This window comes from Miniopterus schreibersii (assembly GCF_964146895.1).
Source record: "Miniopterus schreibersii genome assembly, chromosome: 1".
NCBI classification, from domain to species: Eukaryota; Metazoa; Chordata; class Mammalia; order Chiroptera; family Miniopteridae; genus Miniopterus; species Miniopterus schreibersii.
The window spans coordinates 124,806,908-124,815,807 of NC_138101.1; the positions used below are offsets into that span (position 1 = coordinate 124,806,908).

General features: G+C 42.4%; 1 pseudogene across 1 annotated transcript; it reads left to right on the top strand.

The window, feature by feature from the left end:
• The first annotated feature begins 3,795 nt into the window (after positions 1 to 3,795).
• Positions 3,796 to 5,243, top strand: LOC308549445 (keratin, type II cytoskeletal 8 pseudogene; annotated as a pseudogene). The gene has a single exon. The product of its transcript is annotated as a keratin, type II cytoskeletal 8 pseudogene (transcript).
• The last annotated feature ends 3,657 nt before the right edge of the window (positions 5,244 to 8,900 follow it).

An 8,900-nucleotide genomic window follows, 5' to 3' on the forward strand; every position in this document is an offset into this window, starting at 1 on the left:
AGCTGAGTCGAGTGCCCTTCCGTAGTTCAGAGTTGTTGCTGCTCAGCCCAGGGGTTAGTGTCATTTCCCAGACCTCCTAGGGTCAGGACAGGCCACATGACTGAATGTGGACAGAAATGTTCCTGCCAACAGGCCTGGACCGCAAAAGCTTCCCAACTCAGAGTACTCTCTCTGACCTTGGTAAATAGAATCTGAGGCTCTAGAGCAGGCATTCTTAATCATTTTGTGCTATGGATGCCTGCATCCCTTCACAGAGTATTTTTTAATAACCTTTTTATTTTGGGATGAATTTAGAGGAGTTGTAAAGATAGTGTCCTAGTCCATTTCGGCTGCTATAACAAAAAATCATAGGCTGGTTGGCTTATAAACAACAAATTTATTTCTCATAGTTCTGGGGGTTGAGAAGTCTAAGATCAAGGTACTGGCAGATTCAGTGTCTGGTGAAGGCCCACTTCCTCACAGACAGCTGTCTTCTTACAGTAATCTTACAGGAAATGGTGAGCAATTTCTCTGGGGCCTCTTTTACAAAGGGACTAATCCCAATCATGGGAGGCACCAATCACCTCCCAAAGAACCCACCTCCTAATACTATCACCTTGGTGGTTAGGATTTCAACATATGAATGTTTGGGGGATATAAGTATTCAGTCCATTGCAATAGAGGAAAGAATTTCTATATAAACCCTACTCAGTTGCAGCTTCCCCTAATATTATCTTCTTACATTACCGTGGTACATTTCCTGAAACAAACTCTGGTACATTATTATTAACTAAACTCCAGACTTTATTCAGATTTCATCAATTTTTCCATTAACCACCTTTTTTTATTTCAAGTTCTAGTCCAGCATACCACATTGTTCTCTCTCCCCAGTCTCCTTTGGTCTGTGACAGTGTTTCAGTCTTTCCTTTTTTTCATGACTTTGGCAGGTACCAGCCAGGTATTATGTAGAATTCCAGAATAATGTTTTAAATGTATAAAACAGGATTATAAAGTAAACAAATCATACTAGAAGTTTTAAAATTGTAATACAAAAATTATATGCTTTTTTATTAACACATTAAATAACTAGATCTAGTAATGGGTCTAGTAACTATCTTAGTTTTGAAATAGTGATGAGTATAAACATTATTTGGAGATTCTGTGACAACTATAATATATATGAAAACATCTGTGATTTCTCTTGGTGGCAAAGTCCTGGGTACTGCTGATACTGCTGTGGTTTGTTGCCTAAGTAAAGCCTCAAGAAAATAAATATGCAAATTGTTTTCCCACCCAAGTTTACAGATTCTCTGAATCTGTGGCCTCCATGACTTGCCTAAAAGGGATGGCAGAACCATAAGATAGGAGGAAGCTGAGTTCCTGAATATCTGCATATAGCAGTGACTTCACTCTCAAACTATCTCCCATTGCCAAATAAATTTTGTATAAGTAAGAAATAAATCACATGGGGTTACACCATTGAGGTTTTGGGTTTATCACTTAAAGCAGCTAGCATTATCTTAATTAATATGCCTCATACCACTGAATTTTATATAGATATACACATGCATTAACTAACAATACAAAAGTACATATATTTGTATTAATTGAAACTTCTTTTTCTTACAAGTAACCAAAAGCTTGACCAAAAAAGGAGATGTTAGCCCTGCCGACGTGGCTTATCAGTTGAGCATCGACCTATGATCCAGGAGATGCAGGCTAGATTCCCAGTTGGGCACATGTCTGGGTTAGGGGCTCAATCCCCATTAGGGGGCGTGCAGGAGGCAGCCAATCAATGACTCATCATTGATGTTTGTATCTCTCTCCCCCTCCCTTCCTCTCTCTGAAATCAATAAAGATACATTTTTTTAAAAAAGAAGATGTTACAACGAGAGTTCTAGGGCACCTCACTGGATACAATAAGTTAAATTATCAGGCTTCTTTTTTTAATGTTTTTTATGATTTTTTTTTAAATATGTCTTTATTGATTTCAGACAGAGGAAAGGAGAGGGAGAGAGAGATAGAAACATCAACGATGAGAGAGTCATCATTGATCGGCTGCCTCCTGCACGCCCCCACAGTGGATCGAGCCCACAACCCAGGCATGTATTCTGACCGGGAGTCAAACTGCGATCTGGATCTTAGGTCAATGCTCAACTGCTGAGCCACACCCGGCCAGCCTATCAGGCTTCTTAAAGCCTGGGGTTATAGCAGTTCCAGGGACCACAGCAGCAGGATTCTGGGGTGCTTGCCTCTTATAATAGGCCCTGCATTAAATGACAGCTTCCAACTCTGTCTCTGCATATCTCTGCTAAAATTCTTTTTTTTTTTTAATATATCTTTATTGATTTCAGGGAGACGAAGGGAGAGGGAGAGAGAGAGATAGAAACATCAATGATGAGAGAGTCATTGATCAGCTGCAGCCTGCAACCCGGGCATGTGCCCTGACCGGGAATCGAACCCTGATTGCCTGGATCCTAGGTCGATGCTCAACCACTGAGCCACGCCCAGCTGGGCTCTGCTAAAATTCTTAAGCAGAGGAACCTGATTGGCTCATCCAGCTCAAATCAGATGTCCTCCTCTGGTCCCATCAGCCATGGCCAGGGGTTTACTGTCCATGATAGAAACATTGCTATTGGGGGCCCACTAACTCTTGAGTGGGAAGGTAGTTCTAAGGTAATAATTATAACAAACATCTGAGCTTTTGCCAAATGCCAGATACTCTCTTGTGTGCTGTATATGGGTTATTTTAAACCTCCTCAAACCTTTTGAGATAGGTAGATAATTTTTCTGAGAAGAATGCAGTGACCTTTTGGGATATCTTTCTTAAGAACTCTAATGTGTAAGATCCGAAGAAGAAACTGAAGAACAAAGAAGCTTAGAAAAATGTTGAAGCGTCCATGAAAACTGACAAAGCCTAGATTTACACTAAAGCAGTCTAACTCCTGAATCTGTAATTGTTGCCTTGTTACACATGAGGAAAAGGGATCAGAAAGACAACATGGCTCATCCATCCATAGTTACAAGTTGAAGGGCCAAGATTTGAACATAGGACACTATCGCCAGAGCCCATGTCCTTTCTTAATCTTGAAGGACAGATAAGTCAGGACAAGCAAAGATGAGAAAGAGAAGTCAGTTCAGGCAGTAGGAATAGAGAAGAACCTTATACTACCTACACATGCCAAAATCTGGGCAGCTTCCCTTTCCGGGCCAGGCCATACTTTGATTCTTTTTACTATAATGAGAATCAAAGTTTAGCACCACAAATCAAAGGGTTTCTCTACTGAACATAATGTCTAAACACTGCTTTGTGTTTCTGGGCACTCTTGGGCCCAGCCTGGGCTGAACAACAGTACCAAAGAGACCAGCAGAAGGGGGTGCCCAGGGCCTATGGCTGAGCCTCCATGGAGGATATCTAGGCCTTTTGCTCTGGGAGCTGGAAGGGTTCCCTGATTCTGAATGTTTCCTTTCACGGGACTCCTATGACAGAGGTTGAGGGCACTTCATAGGCTCCCTGGGGCTTAACCCCATTAGTCTTTGCCAGAAAATGGTTCTCACCCAGGTACTCTTAGATCTTAAACAAAAGGAAAAGTTACTCCAAGAAAGATTAAATCAGTCGAGTGAAACAGGTTTTCCAAACAAGGCTTGGGGTTTGTGTACATTACTCATTCTCCTTTGGGCAAAAGTCTAGATATCTTTTCAGAAAAGAATGCAGTGACCTTTTGGAACATCTTCCTTAAAAACTCTATGTGTAAGCAGCTTTTGGCTCCTTCTCGAATCTCTGTTTGGTTCCTTGACTCCACTCCAGCCTTCACCATGTCCACAAGGGTGACCCAGAAGACCTACAGGGTGTCCACCTCTGGCCCCCGGGCCTTCAGCAGCCACTCGTACACGAGTAGGCCCGGCACCCGCATCAGCTCCTTGTCCTTTACCCGGGTGGGCAGCGCCTACCGGGTCGGCCTGGGCACCAACATGAGTCTGGCCAGGGGTCACGGCGGGACTGGGAGTATGGGGAGCATCACAGCTCTCCAAGTGAACCGGAGCCTGCTGAGCCCCTTGAAGGTGGCCGTGGACCCTAACATCCAGGCGGTGCGCAACCAGGAGAAGGAGATCAAGATCCTCAAAGACAAGTTTGCTTCCTTCATCGATAAGGTGAGGAGCCTGGAGCAGAAGAATAAGATTTTGGAGACCAAATGGAACCTCCTGCAGCAGCAGAGGACAACTCGCAGTAACATGGACAACATGTTTGAGAGCTACATCAACAACCTTCGGCGGCAGTTGGACACGCTGGCCCAGGAGAAACTGAGGCTGCAGGCAGAGTCTGGCAACATGCAGGGGCTGGTGGAGGACTTGAAGAATAAGTAGGAGGGTGAGATCAGCAAGCGCACAGAGATGGGGAATGAATTTGTCCTCAAGAAGGGCGTGGATGACGCTCACATGAACAAGGTGGAGTTGGAGTCCCGCCTGGAAGGGCTGACGGATGAGATCACCTCCTACAGGCAGCTGTATGAAGAGGAGATTCGTGGACTGCAGTCCCAGATCTCCAACACATCCGTGGTCCTGTCCATGGATAACAACCGCTCCCTGGACCTGGACGGCATCATCGCCCAGGTCAAGGCCCAATACGAGGAGATCGCCAACCGCAGCTGGCTGAGGCTGAGACCACGTACCAGATTAAGTACGAGGAGCTGCAGACGTTGGCTGGGAAGCATGGGGATGACCTGCGCCGCACGAAGACTGAGATTTCTGAGATGAACGGGAACATCAGCCCATTCCAGGCTGAGATCGAGGGCCTCAAAGGCCTGAGGGCTTCCCCGGAGGCCGCCATCGCTGATGCCGAGCAGCGTGGGGAGCTGGCCATCAAGGACGCTCAGGCCAAGGTGGCTGAGCTGGAAGCTGCTCTGAAAAACACCAAGCAGGACATGGCCCGGCAGCTGCAGGAGCACCAGGAGCTCATGAACGTCAAGCTGGCCCTGGACATGGAGATCGTCACCTACAGGAGTCTGCTGGAGGGCGAAGAGAACCGGTTGGAGTCTGGGATGCAGAACATGAGTATCCACACCAAGATCACCAGCGGCTACTCAGGTGTGCTGAGCCCATCTTATGGGAACCTCAACTGTGGCATGGGCTTCCAGGCCAGTTTGGGCTCTGGCGGGAGCTCTGGCTCCTTCAGCCACACCAGCTCCTCCAAGACAGTGGTTGTGAAGATTGAGACCCACGATGGGAAGCTCGTGTCTTAATCATCTGATGTCCTGCCTAAGTGAATGACTACTGCTGTCCCTCCTGTCCTCCAAGCCTGTGGGAAAGGAGCTGTGCAGGGGAGCGGCGGGCACAGGAGACCCGCCTGAGGATCAGCCTCAGTCCTCAGCTTACCCTTGGGGTGGGAGAGTTTACTGCCAGGGGGACTACCTTTTTCCTATGTCCACAACATAAAAGCCAAAACAAGTGTTTTTTTCCAAAATAAAATCTCAACTGGCTCAGCCAAAAAAAAAAGACTCTATGTGTAAGATCTTAAGACTGGAATTCCCAAAAGTCACTTCATTCCTTTTTCTTTAAATTGAGATATAATTCACATACTATAAAATTCATCCTTTTAAAGTATACAATTCAATAGTTTTTAGTATATTCACCATCTGCAACCATCTAATTCCAGAACATTTTCATCATCTTAAAAAGAATCCACATACCCATTAGCAGTCACTCCCTATTTCCCCCACCCCTCCAACTCCTGGTCATCAATATCTACTTTCAGAGATGTATGTGTGTAAAGGGAGATTTTTCAAATCTATCTCCTTAGCAAACACATCAATTAATATCTGGCATCTCAGTAAGTGGTGCTGGGAAAACAGGACAGCCACATGCAAAAGAATGAAACTGGAGCACTATCTTACACCACACACAAAAATAACTGGAAATGGATGAAAGACTTGAATGTAAGATATGAAACCACAAAATTTCTAGAAGAAAACATAGGTGGTAAGCTCCTTGACATCATTCTTGGCAATGATTTTTTGGATCTGACACCAAAAAACAGACAACAAAAGCAAAAATAAATAAATGGGGCTACATCAAACTAAAAACCTTCTGCACAACCAAGGAAACCATCAACAATGAAAAGGCAATGTGCTGAATGGGAGAAAATATTTGCAAATCATGTACCTGATAAGGGTTTAATGTCCCAAATACATAGAGAATTCATACAACTTAATAGCAAAAAAGCCCCAAACAATTAAATTAAAAAATGAGCAGCAAGCCCAGCTGGGCATGGCTCAACAGTTGAGCATCGACCTAGGATCCAGGAAATCGCGATTCAATTCCCAGTCAGGGCACATGCCTGGGTTGCGGGCTCCATCCCCAGTGGGGGGCATGCAGGAGGCAGCCGATCAGTGACGACTGTCTCATCACTGATGTTTCTATCTCTCTCTCCATCTTCTTTCCTCTCTCTGAAATCAATAAAGATATAGTTTAAAAAATAAAATAAATTTTTTTTTAAAATGAGCAGCAGATCTGAATAGACATTTTCCCAAAGAAGACATACAAGTAGCCAACAGGTACAGAAAAGATGCTCAACATCACCAATAATCAGGGAGATGCAAAGCAAAACCATGATGAGAGATCACCTCACACCTGTTAAAATGGTTATTTTAAAAAAAGAAATAAGTGTTGGCGAGGATGAGTAGAAAAGGGAACAGTTAATTGTGCACCATTGTGAGAACGTAAATTGGTGCAGCCACTATGGAAAACAGTATGAAGAGTCCTTTAAAACTTAAAAATGGAACTACCATATGATCCAGCAATTCCACTTCTGAGTATTTATCCAAAGTAAACAAAAACGTTAACTCAAAAAGATATATGCACTCCCATGTTCATTGCAGCATTACTTACAATTGCAAAGACATGGAAACAGCCTCAGTGTCCATGGATGACTGAATGGGTGAAAAGAATGTGTGATATATATGGCATACATATGAATATGAATGAAATCTTATGAAAAAGAATGAAATCTTGCATTTGTGACAGCAAGGGTGGACCTCAGGGTCATTATGCTAAGTGAAATGTCAGACAGAGAATGACAAATACCAGTCTCACTTATATGTGGAATCTGAAAAACGAAAACAAAAAATGGAGCTCATAGATACAGAAAACAGATTTGTAGTTGCAAAGGTGGGGGTAGGGGATAGGTGAAATGGGTGTAGGGGGTCAAAAAAGAAAAACAAATCTGGCAGAGTACATTTGTAATAAATAGTTTAGAAAGCATATTAATAGCCCTAGCTGGCTAGCTCTGTTGGTTAGAGCATTGTCTCCATACATCAAGGTTGTGGGTTTGATCCCCGGTCAGTGCACATACAAGAGGCAACCAATGAATGCATAAATAAATGGAATAACAAATCAATGTTTCTCTCTCTTTCTCTTTCTCTCTCTCAAAATCAATAAAAAAAAATATTTTTTAAATGTAAAAACCTGTTAATAGTCCCACAACTTTTTTTTAAAGCTGCAGTGCCTCACTCACTGTTGCACATGCGATTGCACAATCCAATTACCAAGTTGACATTTTATCCAGAAGAACTCATCTGGTGTTGAAAAAAAGTCATATTTGTTAGCATAGTGAATGTAATTGTCAATGTTAAGATTAATTATCTGTTAATTGACCAAAATAAAAAAGCATCTAGCTCTAAAAGTTAACGTGATACGATTAAGAGAAGACAAAGGATTTCTCAACTCCTAAATTCAGTCTTCAAAAGATGAAAACATGCAATATTGATGACAGTGCACTGTGAGTAGAGGGAGTATCCAAAAATGATTAGAAGTTGCTAAGTTTTGTTTTGGAGGTTAATCACATTTTCTGGAGACATCTTGAGTCATCAGCATTCTCTGAAGACCAGGACTATAAAAAATACTTTAGCTTCCAAAATACAGGGAAAAGTGGAAATGAAAAAGCTTCACACACAAAAGAAGAAGAGAAGGGGAACCCTAAAGAAGTAATACGATGTCTTATTTTTTATTCTGAAGGTATAAATTCTTAACTAGAGAAATAGTAAGTTCCATGCTGGATAGAGTCCAATATTTTGTAAAATATCTTAAAATCCTCTTTTTCTATGATCTAAAAAAAATACAGCTTCACTTCATGTTGCACAAAAGGTGTGTTCTTGAAAATCTGAGTAAAAATGTAATTTTTGGAAATTATGTATTTTAGATGTTTGAAAGTTTCTGACTTTAAAAAAAATCAGAATGATCTCTGGGTAGAATTCTTCTCACAGTGGGGTTCTTAGCCTGCTCCAATGTACCTAGAATGCAAAGTAAGTCAGATATTTTATTTCAAATAATTTTTGAAAGATTTGTGTTTCTGTTTCTTTTTCTGTACAGCCTGAATCCTTATGTGAAATAATGGAATATGACCAAAGATGAGAAAATATATATCTAAATAGAGCTTGGTTTCCCTTATCCTAAAACATTTTACATCTGGGCTTAGTGAGTTGAGGAATCTTAAATCTGAGCCCTTATATTAATTTTTCTGACCACTTACAAGTGTCATATTTCAGGCACTGTCCCATATTCCCTCCAGGCTTTATGTATTGTGCTTCCACTGCTGTTCTGTGATGGAGGAATGAGGTCGTCAAATTATCAATATCAAAATGTAACTTAGAGCCCTAGCCGGTTTGGCTCAGTGGTTAGAGCGTCGGCCTGCGGACTAAAGGGTCCCGGGTTCGATTCTAGCCAAGGGCATGTACCTCAGCTGTAGGCTCGATCCTGAGCCCCAGTCGGGGCTAGTGCAGGAGGCAACCAATCTATGTGACTCTCTCACATTAATGTTTCCCTTTCTCTTCCTCTCTCTTTCTCTCTCCCAGCCCCCACTCTCTGAAAAGCAATGGAAAAAAGATCCTCAGGTGAGGATTAAAAAAAAAAAGTAACTTAAAAGTAAT